This window comes from Prionailurus bengalensis, chromosome E4 (assembly GCF_016509475.1).
Source record: "Prionailurus bengalensis isolate Pbe53 chromosome E4, Fcat_Pben_1.1_paternal_pri, whole genome shotgun sequence".
Taxonomy (NCBI): Eukaryota; Metazoa; Chordata; class Mammalia; order Carnivora; family Felidae; genus Prionailurus; species Prionailurus bengalensis.
In genome coordinates this window covers 38,961,178-38,975,938 of record NC_057360.1, presented here as the reverse complement: position 1 = coordinate 38,975,938, position 14,761 = coordinate 38,961,178, and positions in this window count along the sequence as shown.

The following is a 14,761-nucleotide window of genomic DNA, read 5'->3' as shown; positions in this document are numbered from 1 at the left end:
GAAGACTTACCATTTTTTGAGTTTTACGGTCTTCATGTTTTCTGTGATCCATAATGACAGGTTTTAATTTTTAAAATGTCATGCAAGATTCCTTTGTTGGTGCTATGATACTCATACCGTCTATGAGAGGATAACGAGTTCCTGGCAGATTTTGAGAGAAAATGTGTTAGTTCCACTTGTTATTTACGTGCTTAGTCATTGATTACTTAAAATGAACATTAACATAAAGACAGCATTAGGAATTCTATTGTCTTATCCTTGATCAAAAAACTTGAAAATAAATCCTCTGAAATTATAGTGAGTTTAAACCATACAGAGGGCATACGATTCTAAAATTATTTCTCCTTTTTACCTGTTTCGCTTTTTAAAAAAGTATTGACTGCATGTGAGTGACCAACGTAAGTAGATTCTACTGTAAGATTTTCATGAACCTTTGCTCTAGGGAGAACTATATATAACATTTTTAGTGTCTCAAACTCTGGGCAGCTGATGAGAGAATTGATATCTCCCCACCCCCATTCGTTACCAGAAATATATTTGCACATGAAAGTTTACAAGCCAATTTGTATACTCACAATAACCACCCCCCTCCTCAAAATGAACAAACTCCAATACAAAATTCTTAACCTGTGGACCTTAAAGATTCCCTGCCTTGGGGCGCCTACCAGGCTCAGTGGCAAGAATACGCAACTCTTTATCTCGGGGTCGTGAGTTCGAGCCCCACATTGGGTGTAGAGATTACTAAAAAAATAAATAAGCTTAAAAAAAAAAAAGAATCTCTGCCTTAGAAGAATGCCTAAATATTGAAATTTTGTGTTATAGTCATTACCTAAATTAAGCGTCAGATATTAGGCATACTTAAAAGTTTCTTTATCTGCAATTTAATTAGTTACTTAGCATTTATGGAACCACATTTAGGTTACATAAGGCCATAAAATTTTATGATAAAGCTGGTCAGATAATTAGTGGAATATAATTCTCTGCACAGTTTCCCATCTGATAATAAGTACCATAGAGACGCTAAACGTGACAATTGTTCAGTATTTTCAATCAACAAAGAAATGTGTTAACAGTGTATAATAACTACAGTCAACCATTGTGCTGCTTCAGTTGCACAGGAGTAGCTTCCCTCATAAGCAAGTATATTGATAAAAATGAAAGCCCACAGCCACCCCACATCTTTTTGCCTAAAGAATAATACTGAGTTCTTAATAACATGAAAACTCTGCTTCATGTAGCCTGAGTGTGACTAGCTAGGTTGAAATATACTGTGCAAGATAAGCCTTGAGAAGTATGTTGTTACATGTTGAGATAAGTATCTCTTGGGAAATGTAGATAAACAGCTGGAGAAAAATGTAATGATTTGGATCTTCTACTCCAAAGGGAAAATTTTGTTTCCTGTGTTTGTAGGGAGTAAAAGAATAATGAGCAGAGGTTGTGTGTTAAGGGAGGTAAGCAATATGTTAGAATAGGAGAAGGAAAGGAATAGGTTTGAAGGAAAATAGGGAATATACAATTTACTCCAATATTGATAAGGGTCCTGGGGAATTTAAGTAACTAGAAAGGTAAAGGAGATCTTTGAAAAACTGTTCGTATTTTGTCATTCTCTCAGTTCAGACTTCTTTAGGTACTTTGGTTTGGTATGAACTTTAGTACTATTGTGGAACAATTAATAAATAACTCTTAACAGACAACTGTGGTGAACTTCTGTTTACATTCCCAATCTAGGAAAAAGATGGCTAATCTTTGTGTTTATATATTAAATCTTTTCTTTAGTAACTCATAAAGTCACACAGCTCCCATTGGTTGGTGAGACTTGCAAATAACTTTTCTTACCAAAACAATTGCTGTCAAAATTACTGTTATATGTGTTGAACTGAATATGCACAGAATTGAGGAATTAAGACAAAATCTCTGAATCAACATCCCCAACCACCAAGAAAGAGATGTACAAGTACAGTGTATAAAGGCATATTGTGTTCTGACAAAGAAAAAGTGTAACATGTTGGAAACTCCCTAATTATTATTTTTTAGGTTTTGCTTTGAAAAGTGTTGTTTAATTTTAACTTGTGACTGACTCATTTGTTCATTCTACTTTATACAAGATCTTGTTTTTATAAGCATTATCTATTGGAAAATTAAAACGAGCTAAAGTTGAATCTTGATTTTTGAGATAAATACAGCTTTTTAAATCTGGAAGTGACATTTTTAGATTAATTTTTTAACAGTGGATTGCAAAATTGAATGACAAGATCAGCAATGTAACTATTTTATGTTTGGTTGCACATAAACTAGGCTCTTCCTACAAGGAAGCCAAGTATAAACATTTGAAAGAGAGTTCCTTCTTTTTGGAGGATAATGAGAACTGTAAATGGGTATCATTGTGGGTCTCCATGAATAGACAACCCATGACCTTGATCAGTTTAGTAGTGGTCCTGGAAATATCCTCTCTGAGGCTGCAGTTTTGTTACTTAGTGGCCCCAAATAACAAAAGTGTTCAGTAAGAGATTAGAAAGCAGGCTGAGATGAGACCTGGAGTTTTCCTCTTGCAAATGGATGAAGTACAGGAATGAAAGTTATTAGGAAAATATTTGCTTTTAATAGACCCAACATGTAAATTTTACTGTCCTAAGCACAATATTAGAAAACTGATTGAGGTTCATAGCACTGCATACGTGCATTAAAACATTTTTAAAAATTAGTCCTGTATGATCCCCTTTTGTTTAGCCTTTCAATGAACATCTTAAAATTGTGTTAATATTGTTAAGAATTATGTTGTTTCTAAGTTACTGTGGAATTTTATTCCTTTGAGTTTGGGAGACAATGCTGCAGAAGTTCCCAAGATTTTTTTTTTTTTTTAAATGTTTATTTTTGAGAAGAGAGAGAGAGCATGAGCTGGTTAGGGACAGAGAGCGAGGGAGACACAGAACCCAAAGCAGGCTCCAGGCTCCAGTCAGCAAAGAGCCCGATGCCGGGCTCGAACTCACAAACCGCCGAGACCATGACCTTAACTTAGTTAAGCCGAAGTTGGACACTTAACTGACTGAGCCACCCAGCTGCCTGAAGTGTTTATTTTTTTAATGTGATTTTTTCCACTAAGATACCATATATGTTTCGATCACATTTGGAGTAGTCAGCTGTGTATCTTTATGAGAGTGTTAATGTTAGCAATTTAGCTAATCTCTTCAAAGTTTGGTGAAGAAAATTTATATGGGTAATCTGAAATCATTACACTCTTAACTTTTTTAATTGTTTCATTTTTAGTAAAGAAGAAATCATAACTAAACATAGTTCAGGATTTATTTGAATATAAAATACCTAAGAATGTTGAACATAGTGTCAAAAGCATTCAAACTGTTGTGACAGATTTGTCTTTGAAAAGGAAGGATTATTGTGTAAAAGAAAAGTGTAAAGGGATGTAAGGAGATTAATATTAGTGGATGTGTTTACCATAGTCGTATAGTAAAAGATCTTAAAGATTTGAATGAGATGCATTTGGGAGACTGGTAATAACAGTAAGCTGATATGGGTTACTGCTGATGAATCACAGGAATGTATTATGGAAGCACAATTAAAATGCGATTTGGGGAGATTTCTAGAGAAGGCTGGGGGAATGAACAGAAAATTACAGTTTTCGTTTTGTTCACACTTTAATTTTATTAAACCTCTAAAGCAAATTGATATTTGACAAGGAGAGAAAAGGTATATTAGTGAAAGATACAATGTTATTTTTGCTGATAATGCTAGTGTGTAGGACCTATGAAAGGAGAAAAGGTAGTATTCAGGAAAAGTTGGGAGAAAGGGGGGCATCTTGCATAATCATGTATTTCTAACAAGAACATTTCAATTCCCTGCCTTGTAACTGTTGAGATTTTGAATTACTGTAATTTAGTATGGGTGAATATCTTAATTTATAAAAAATAATGTTCTCACAAACAACTAATTTGTTAATACAGGGTAAAAGAACACTTTTATTCTTATCTAAAAACTAGGTAGCTAAGAAAGAATTATAAGGGGGAACTTTTTTTTTTCTTTTTTGCTTTTAAATCCCATCAGTTCATCTGTGTATGTAATTGAAATCTTACATAACATGCAAGTAAAAATTTATAAGATTGGATGTATAATTATGGAATCATTTCAAGGCTTCCCATGGCATTTAATGATAGAAATTATTTGTCTGATTTTCAAACCCAAAATAAATAATATGCATTTTCTAATTTAATAAGAAATGATCACTCTGGGTTATATCAGTCACTCACCCAACTGGACCAATACTCCATCTGGAGCTAAAATACAAAAACATTTTGAACAGTCTGAACGTACTGCTTGTTAAAAACATTCAGTACTGAATATCAGTTGGAATTTTGGCAGCTGAATATCAGAGCAGAAATTCAAAATATTTGTAGAATTGCTTTTCAGACTTCAGTTGGTGATTTTGTTTATAAACCACATATAAATAATTATTTAGATGATCAAGTTTATTCTAACACCCCCCCCCATGTACTTGCTTTGTAATAAAATATTCAGAACACAAATTACTGGGGCTGAATATATTAAAAAAAGAATTGTATTTTTAGATGGAATACTAGCAAGAGCAGATGGTAGGGACATTGCTCAGCAATAAATAAGATTAATGTGTTTAGAGCTATTAAGATTGTGAAGAGAAAGGAAAAAAGTTTAGCTTATCAATAGGAAGCAAACCACTGCCTGAACCTGACTTGACTGGATTTGAAAAAGCTCATTTCTCAGAAACATGGCTAGAGAATTGAACTTCACTGAACACATATAAGGTTTAAGGTAGATCCAGTTTCTCCCTGTGTGTTAAGAGCAGCCACTTCAAATCTTTCAGGAGGCTTTCAAATGTTGGAGAGCAGCAGTTGTTCTGGTGTATTATAAAATGTACGTCAAAGATCTCTTTTTGAAAAACACTGAATTTTTTTCACATGATAAGATTACAATGGATATCTAGAAATGTCTGTTGAAAAGTAAAATGAAATAATTCATAAAGATATTTAGTATTTACATTGTGAACATGTGAAATAAATTATTCTTTAGAAATGGTCACGATAGTGTACTTAGAATAGAAGGAATAAATTTAGTTTATACTTTGGAAATGGATATCTTCAAAATTCTCTTATTCCTTTCTGCCATTTGTTCTATGAAACCATCAGGTTAGTTGAAGCCTATTAACTTATTCATTTATAAATAAGTTTGAGTCATATTTTTTTCTCTTAAATACAGCATCACTGTATTTTACATTAGGAATAGATAAAAAGAAATGTATTGGTAATTTTATAGTTGCACTTAGTTGATTTGATTTAAAATTTTAGCCATTTTTAATAAAAGTAAATCGAGCATTTTACTGTTACCAGAGACTCTCATAAGTAAACATAATATATATTTTTTAAGTTAGAAACCTATGGTGCTCCGTGTTCTTCTTGATTTTGGTCCCAATTACATTGTTATCCAGATTGAAACTGGGACAACTGGTCTTGAACTTGGGAATGTATTCCCTTCTCCATTTAGCTACTTCTTAATCTCATAATTTTCAACTCCTCATAATCTACCCACTACAAAATTCAGAGTCTGTATATGTGTTGGATTAAGCATTAAATAATGTTGAAGGAGAATGTGGAAAAGAAAGCTTTTGCTAATCTATTAGTGAAATCAGACACATTAGTCACTAGTATTTTGTATTACATGGTAATCAGAAATTAAGCTAAATGTTTTTTTTAACATCAAACATTTCAGTATATTGCTTCCTGAGCAAGTCCAAATGTATATAGATGATCATTGCATCAAGAAAAAGATACCATACAAATAAAAGAGATTATATGGTACTGGGATTTGCAAGATTTTTAATTCCATGAAGTATTCCTTGCATCTATCTTGTCAGTTTTAGAAGCTGAAAGGAAGGCAATATAGAGAAATATGGCATTACTTTTCGTTAGCAAATAATTCCTCTGCTTAGTCTTTGGCAGCCCTAATTCTCATCTAGTGAAAAGTTTTAGAATGTTTAAAACATTAGCCAATGCTCCAACACCACCTCCTTGGCTTTCCTTTCTCATCTCAAATCAAAATCCATCTGATTTCCACAGGTCCTTAATTCCAATTTTCCTGCTTTAATTTTTGCATTTTTTTGGTTTACTGTTTATGATTGAGTTTTAATTGACATGTAACATTCTATTAGTTTTAGGTGTACAACATAATGATTTGATACATGTGTATATTGTGAAATGATTACTATGTTAAGTTTACTTAACATCCATCACCACACATAGTTACAATCTTTGGTTTAGTTTTTTTTTTTTTTTTTTTTTTTTTTTAAGATTTTATTTTTAAGTAATCTTTACACGCAACATGGGGCTGGAACTTACAACCCCAAGATAGAGAGTCACAGACTCTACCAGCAGCCAGCCAGGAACCCCATGATCTTTGGTTTAGTTTTTAAGAATCCACTGAGAAAACATCTAGGTGCCCACTGTGTGCCAGGCATTGTGAGGTGAATAGAAGTGAAAAGAGAAGAAAATTAAGTGTCCTTAAATTCTACCGGAGGAGCTGGGTGAACAAATGTCCACTATGATGTGGAGTAGGGTGAGTGCTAGGAAGAAAAAATAAAGGGACCAGAAAGTGAGAGTGAGGTGGGTGCTCTTTCATATAGGGAAGTCCTAGGAGGGGTACTATTGGAACAAAGACCCAAAGGAGGTAGGAAAGAATCTGGGGAAGAGATTTTAGGGTGCTGATAACCTATCATGAGGGAAAAAAAATCATTTGATGATAATTCTACTTGTATGCCATCAGTCCACATAGTACTTGTATGCTATAGGTTGTGGGAGTATTCCTTTTCTAAAAATTTGTTTTTGGGGGCACCCCAAAAAAGTTGAGTGCCCAACTCTTGATTTCAGCTGGGGTCATCCTGGGGTTATGGGATGGAGCTGCACATGGGGCTCCATGCTGAGTGTGGTCCCTCCTAAAGATTCTACCTCAGGGCACCTGGTGGCTCATTTGGTTGAGCATCTGACTTTGGCTCAGGTCATGATCTCACTGTTCATTGGTTCGAGCCCCATGGTGGGCTTTGCGCTGACAGTTCGGAGCCTGCTTTGGATTCTCTGTCTCCCTCTCTCTCTGCCCCTACCCCACTAGTGCGTGTGCATTCCTCCCCCCCCCCCCCCCCCGCCTCTCTCTCTCAAAAATAAACATTAAAAAAATTCTATCTTTCCCTCTCCCCTGTGCATGCTCTATCTCTTAAATAAATAAATAAATAAATAAGAATTTGTTTTTTTTAAATTTCAGTGTAATCAACATGCAATGTTATGTTAGTTACAGTACAGTGATTCAACAATTCTATACTCTGTACTCATCACAGTAAGTGTACTCTTAATCCCCGTTACCTATTTCACCCATCCCACCACCCTAGATGGGAATATTTTTCTATCACTGGTGGAGAACAGAGACCCAGAAAGGGAAGTGACCGCTCCCTTAAGGGTGGTGAATCCCTTTCATGAATCTAAATCTTGTGGGTTTATTTTGTTTAGTTTTTAGCTCTACTCATCCTACTATGCCTTCTTTCTTCAGAGGTCTTTGTCCTTATGGAAGGACCTCTCCATATAAAAAGCTTTATAGTTAGGTCTAATTTAAAATCTTGGTTCTGGCATTGAATAAAAAAGTTACTTCATCTTCCTGAACCTGAATTTCTTCATCTACAAAGTAGTACATGTAGCAGCCACTGTATGGGGCTAGGGCTCATAACAGTGTTTAGAGGCATTAACAATTGCCATTGGATCAGTGACTGTTGAGGGAGTGCATGCGCACTTTAACAAGGTTCTTGTCGAGGCAGAGACACCAGAGAAATGAATAAATCAGTGATTCAGCCAGGGAGCAATTTTGCCCCCCCCCTCCCCCCCGCCAGGGACAATGGGCAATATCTGGAGACATTTTTGGTTGGGACATCTTCGAGCCATGTTGTGTACTACTGGCCTTTAATGGGAAGAGACTAGAGATGTTGCTATACAACCTACAATGCCTAGGACAGCACCCCCCATCCCCCAAAGAATTATGCAGCACAGAATGTCAATAGTGCTGAAGAAATTTCTAAATGATGTGCCACTATTGGGATAATTTGGGGACAGATGGTGAGAGCTTTTGGAATAAGATAACCTGAACAATCACTGTTTGAGAAATGAATACAGGGCTAAAGCTGGAGCAATTTTTAGTGGGAAACCTTCCCAGAAAAGCTCCTTGGGCCTATCTGATTCGATTATTTTGTTTTTAAGCTTGTTTATAGGCCAATGACAGTTTTATTTCTGATCATTGTTTTTGGCTGACAATATATTGGCAAACCGAAGGAACTTACTGCTTCTTAAAATCACTGATGGAATATTAGTATCTCCAGGCTTTCCCCAAAGCTCTAATCTTGTGTATTCTGGATAATTTTGGGTCCACTGTAATGATAGGTTTACGGTTATTATGTGGTAATAAGAGCTCGAGATTAGCCAAATTTCTTAAATGAGAATAAATCTATTTGCAATTAGCCAAAACTCCCTATTTATATTATCATGTTTATAGTTACCATTTAAAAAATAGTCAAGGAAGAGATATCTAATATCTCTTTAATTCCAAGACTCTTTAAAATCTCCTCTCATAAAGACAGGTCTTATTTTTTATGCATTTTCTGAATAATACCTTTATGTAGCATACAACTGTGGCAGAGGAATTGAGTAGCAATTATTGCTTCAGATCGGTAGTGACAATGGATACAAATGGAGGAAGGAGGAGTCCTGTTAACGTTGCTAGGAAAAGTGGTCTGCGTGTGACTTGAGACTCTAGTCCATCAGTTGGAATGTCTGATTTTGGAGCTGACTAAACCAGCAGAATTCCGTTTGTTGTGTGTCCTGCCATATTGGGATAGAGTGTACCAGTATACAGAGTACACATCCTGAGGAACCCAGGGTTGCTCAGGAAAGTTGCACAGGCTGCTTGTGGCCCTTGGGCATATACGCATTTGTGGAACATCTTTATGGCCACAAATTTTACATACTTTGCCTCATTTAATTCTCCTGACAAGCCTGAAAGGCAAGATCATATTAATCTCATTTTACAGATGAACAAACTGGGTTAGGACACTTCCACCAGAGAAACACTGGAAATGGTGGCACAAGAATGCGCATGTGGGCTGAGCCTTAGACCCCTGACATTTTGACGTGTGTTCACTATCCAGCCTGGCACCGGCTTTCATTGTAATGGGACAGAACTCAAGTCTACAAGTCCAGATGCTTGAGTTCTTAGAACAAGGCCCAGCTCCAGAACTTTTAAGCTGTGTGATTCAGGGAAACGGCTAAACCTTTCTAGATCACTTCTTCCTGTAAAGATAAAAATACTTGCCTGCCAGGTTCTCAGGACGGTGACCATCGCAGCAGAGAACAGGAAATTAGTCTGCAATAAGTAAGGCCTATGACCCAAGGAATCCTAACCTGCCTGAGTTACATAAAAGAGGTTGTCTGGCAGAACTGGGCTAACAATGTGGAGGAAAGAAGGTTTTCTATTTTTACTCATTCTTTTTTACAGAATCTTTCCATGTCCTATTTGTGATTCCCTGGTTAGATACTGTCGATCCTATCGTGCTCAGCTGTTGTTTGCAATTTTCAATGTGTATAGTTATAGTGCTAATATTTAGAATTTGCACAGTGGGAATTTTTTTTGAGGGGAGCAAATTTGTAATATGAAAAGGTAGGTTATTTTCTATCTCTGATGTTCAGATTATTTTTATCGTTTCCACTGGAAACATGAATATAAAGGAAATTTAGTATAAATATTACCACCTTCCTCATTTTGTTTCCCCAAAGTGTAACAATTTATAGAAAACAACTGACTCTTCTTGTTATCCTGTCATAGCATTCTCTTTCTTTCTTTCTTTCTTTCTTTCTAGCTTTTTATTTTTTTTATAATTTGTTTTAATTTTATTTTTTTAAATTTACATCCAAATTAGTTAGCCTATAGTGCAACAATGATTTCAGGAGTAGATTCCTTAGTGCCCCTTACCCATTTAGCCCATCCCCCCTCCCACAACCCCTCCAGTAACCTTCTGTTTGTTCTCCATATTTAAGTCTCTTATGTTTTGTCCCCCTCCCTGTTTTTATATTATTTTTGTTTCCCTTCCCTTATGCTCATCTGTTTTGTCTCTTAAAGTCCTCATATGAATGAAGTCGTATGATATTTGTTCCTGTCATAGCATTCTTTCTTAATAAATAAGTAGATAAAAGGAAATATAATTTTCTCAGGAATAGAAATAATGTCAGTGTTGTTTATATATACCGTGTACTTTGTTTTCAGAATAACCACTTCAGAGGAAAAATAGAAAATAATATGATAATTTAAAAGTAAAAACTCTAGTGTTTTTTTAAAAACACTCTAGTGTTATTTAACTATTTTTTGAGTTATAGTCTATAGAGGAATCTTTGCTGAAGCAGTTTAGTGCAAGATATGCTTAGAGAATAAACTGAGAAATTGAAGATAATTTGAGAATATTTTGAAGTTGTTTTTTTAATGTTTGTTTGTTTATTTATTTATTTATTTATTTATTTATTGAATGTTTATTTATTTTTGATAGAGACAGAGCAAGAGAGGAGGAGGGGCAGGGAGAGAGGGAGACAGAATCCGAAGCAGGCTCTAAGCTCTGAGCTGTCAGCACAGAGCCCGACCAGGGGCTGGAATTGAGGAGCCGTGAGTGAGATCATGACCTGAGCCGAACGAAGTCAGACGCTTAACCGCTTAACCGACTGAGATCCCTCCCCCCCTCCCCGGGGCCCCTTTAATGTTTACTTTTGAGAGAGCGTGAGCTGGGGGGAGGGACAGAGAAAGAGGGAGACAGCGGATCCGAAGTGAAGGGAGCCCACAGGGCTTGAACTCAAGAACTGTCAGATTATAACCTGAGCTGAGATTGGACTGAGCTACCCAGGTGCTCCTGAAGTTTCTTAAAACAAAAGTGCCACATGGTTTTCTACTGCTTGTGTTTATTACCTGATGATGGTTTTTTTTAGCCTCCTCATTGTTTAGCCAGTTGGCCCATTTAATCTTTTCCCAAAAATAGGTCTAAAGGAAAACAGAATTTGTTGCTTGCATTTGGGATTTGACTTAAATATTCTAAGTACATGAATGTCAAACATAAAAGATAGAATTTAGGAGAGTATAGACACTTCAAAATGCAAACAAGTATTTTGTTAGTGTCATCTCATTAAGATGCAAATCATGCTTTTTAATTTTTAAGGATTTATCTTCACTAATACACTTGGTGATTTTTACCAAAATTTTTTAAGACCCCAGTATAAGATTAATAATAATATCACATAATGGGTAACAGATTTTCTTCATTGTTGAGATCTCACATTTGAGCATGCTGACATACACTAACCAGCAGGTTTTTTATTTTCTTTAAAAAAAATTTTTTTTTAACATTTATTATTGAGAGACAGAGAGACACAGGGTGTGAGCAGGGGAGGGGTAAAGAGAGGGAGACATAGAATCTGAAGCAGGCTCCAGGCTCCGAGCTGTCAGCACAGATCCCGACACGGGGCTCGAACTCACAAACTGTGAGATCATGACCTGAGCCGAAGTCGGACACTTAACCAACTGAGCCACCCGGGGCGCCCCTAACCAGTGGTTTTAATGACACATTTTTTAATTAAAAAAAAAAAAAATTTGTCTTTTATTTTAGAGAGAGAGACTGCATGCATGTGGGAGAGAGCCAGAAGGAGAAAGGGAGAATCTTAAGAGTGTAGAGCCTGACATGGGGCTCGATCCCATGACCCTGGGATCATGACCTAAGCCAAATCAAGAGTCAGATGCTAAACCAACTGAGTCACCCAGGCACTCTGACATAAACTTTTTAAAAGGTGATTTTTAGGGGCACGTGGCTGGCTCAGTTGGAAGGGCATGTGACCTTGATCTCTGGGTGGTGAGTTCGAGCCCCATGTTGGGTGCAGAGATTACTTAAATAAATAAAGATAAATAAAAGGTGACTTTTCAGTATTAGCATTCTGAAACAAAAATTCCAAAAGGAATAAATACATGAGCATTTAAAACGGTCCATGTTTCAGATATTCTGTGCTGCTGAATAGATCCTAACATCAGTCAGATATGTTGCAAATTTATGTCATTGGTCACAAGGGAGATCAAAAGGGTTAATCAATGTAAAAATCAATGCCTGCTGGCGGTAAGCCAATTTTATATCACTTTCCTTAGTGGGACAGTCTTTACATGCAAAGGATAACAGACTAGGTAAGTTAGATCTAATGTTATGCTTTCACTTTTTCAACTCAAAAATCACTCTACTTTTTATGTTTCAGTTTTTAAAATAGGATATTACCCCATAACAGTATTAAGTGCATGCCAAACACTACTAGCCACTGGCACTAAAGTTAAGAATCAGACATGGTCCTTGTTGTCCTCTTAAGCTTAATTAAAGTCTAGTGAATTTTATTTATTTTTTTTTAATTTTTTTTTAACATTTATTTATTTTTGAGACAGAGAGAGACAGAGCATGAATGGGGGAGGGGCAGAGAGAGAGGGAGACACAGAATCGGAAGCAGGCTCCAGGCTCTGAGCCATCAGCCCTGAGCCTGACGCGGGGCTCGAACTCACGGACTGCGAGATCGTGACCTGAGCTGAAGTCGGACGTTCAACCGACTGAGCCACCCAGGCGCCCCTAAAGTCTAGTGAATTTTAAAAAAGGGCCTGAAGCAGAGTATAATGAGAGGAAGAGGTGAGGAGGGTATAGAGTTGGATAGTTGGATACTTACCCTGATTTAGGAATCACGAAGACCTGAAAGATAAGGAGGTAGGCAGGCAAAGAATAAGTGTAGAGAAAACAAGTGGAAATTTCAGAAGGACCATGACTATATAGCAAGTGGTACCAGTTGGAAAGGACAGGCATAGATTTGCTAGGTAGCGGAAAGGACGACAATTGGAAATGGAGTATTGGATTGGGGTGGAATCCAAGCTGGATAGAAGCAGACAGGGAGATGGGAAAAAACCCCAGCAGTTTGGAAAACAGCTGTGGTGGAATTAGATGAGGAAGCCCAAAGGACAAGAGGTTCGGGTCAGAGTGGGTTGTTACAACTTATTCCAGAAAGAGCAGGTTTGGACCTTATGAGGTCTCGGGTGCAACTTAGAGACGTGATTGAATTGCTGCAGGGCAGAATAAAGTTGGAGATAAGGGTGGTCAAGAACAAGAGGGGCAAAGTGATGGATGGCTGATTCCCTTAGATCTTGAAGATGTTCAGAAAGATGGCAGGACTTGGGGAGGAGAGGAGCCCGTTTACAAAGTGTTCCTCTAGGATCTGGCTAGGTAGTTAATAGATAGAAGCTAAGAGAAATGGTGGAGAGGGATACAGCCAAATGCCATGAGGTTCAAAGAAACTAGCTTTGCAAAAAGGGAAAACCTTTAGAAAGTTTTTAGGAAGGAGGTGTGTGGGAAAAGAGGACACTGACCCCACCTAGCCCCAAATCTGTGTCCTTCTTAATTTTCCCCAATTTCAGTACATTGGCAGATTCTACTGACGTGCAGAATGTATTTTCAATCAGTTCTGTTTATTTCCACTGCCACTATTCAGGTTCAAGGCACCATCATCTCTCCTTCAGATGGTTTTCACTGCCTAACTCTCCTCCCTTTTTTCATTTTTGCCACCACTCAATCCCTTTCCTCTAAAATTATTCGTATAATGTAACTCCCCTGTTTTAAACACTTCAGTCACTTCCTACTGCTCTTCGAGTAAAATCCACATTTCCTGTGGGGCCTTGTACAGCCACTCTGTCTGCTCCTCTCAGATTGTGCCCTACTCTCCTGACACATAGGCTTCCTCTCTGTGCCTGCAAGAGGGCCAGCCCAGCGCCAGCTCAGAACACTGCATTTGTCCTTCCTCATTACCATATTCATGGTGCTTTGCACTTTGCCTGGCACTTGGAAGGTACTCAGCCTGGAAGGAAGCACAGCCTCCTCTTAAGAGGACTGTGGGAGAGAGGTTTTAGGTGAATGCCAGGAGGTTAAGGTTGTAGCAGAGTTTGACTGTGGAATGAGTTCCAAAGGATACAAAGGAAGGCTTTAAATGGGGGAGTATGGTCAGGCAAGTGGAAGCACAGAGAATTTTGAGGTCTGTGGTACCATAGCAGGCTATATAATTATGGTGTGACAGGTAGACTAAGTATTAAAAAATAGACCAGGGTTTAATGTGGCCAACCTGTCAACACTCTTCATATGATTTGGGGCAACACAAAATTTCTGAAGGTTTAAGGTTTGGGTCAGGGCATAACTCTAGAACCCTTCTGTCCCAAGTCATTTTTTTCATACTTTTTAGGAATGCTCGATTTGAGGACTTATTATTATTATTTTTTTTAGAAATGTATTCAGTATTTTTAGTAATCTCTACACGAAATGAGGGGCTCAAACTCAAGACTCAGAGATTAAAAGTCACATGCTCTTCCAACTGAGCCAGCCAAGTGACCCTGGAGATTAATTTTTAATTACTGGGGGGAACAGTAGTTTATTGATGATTTCATTGTGTGTCTATTACATTAGAATAGAAGTTTTCAGACTTTTATTCATGACCCCATAGTCAAAAATACATTTTATATCACCTATGATACAAATCATATATAACGTTTTCACACAAAATAACATCTTTCTTATTGCCTGCTGATACATTCTATTTTTTTTTCTAGTTTCATGAGAAACAATTGACATACACCACTGTGTAAGTGTAAGGCATAT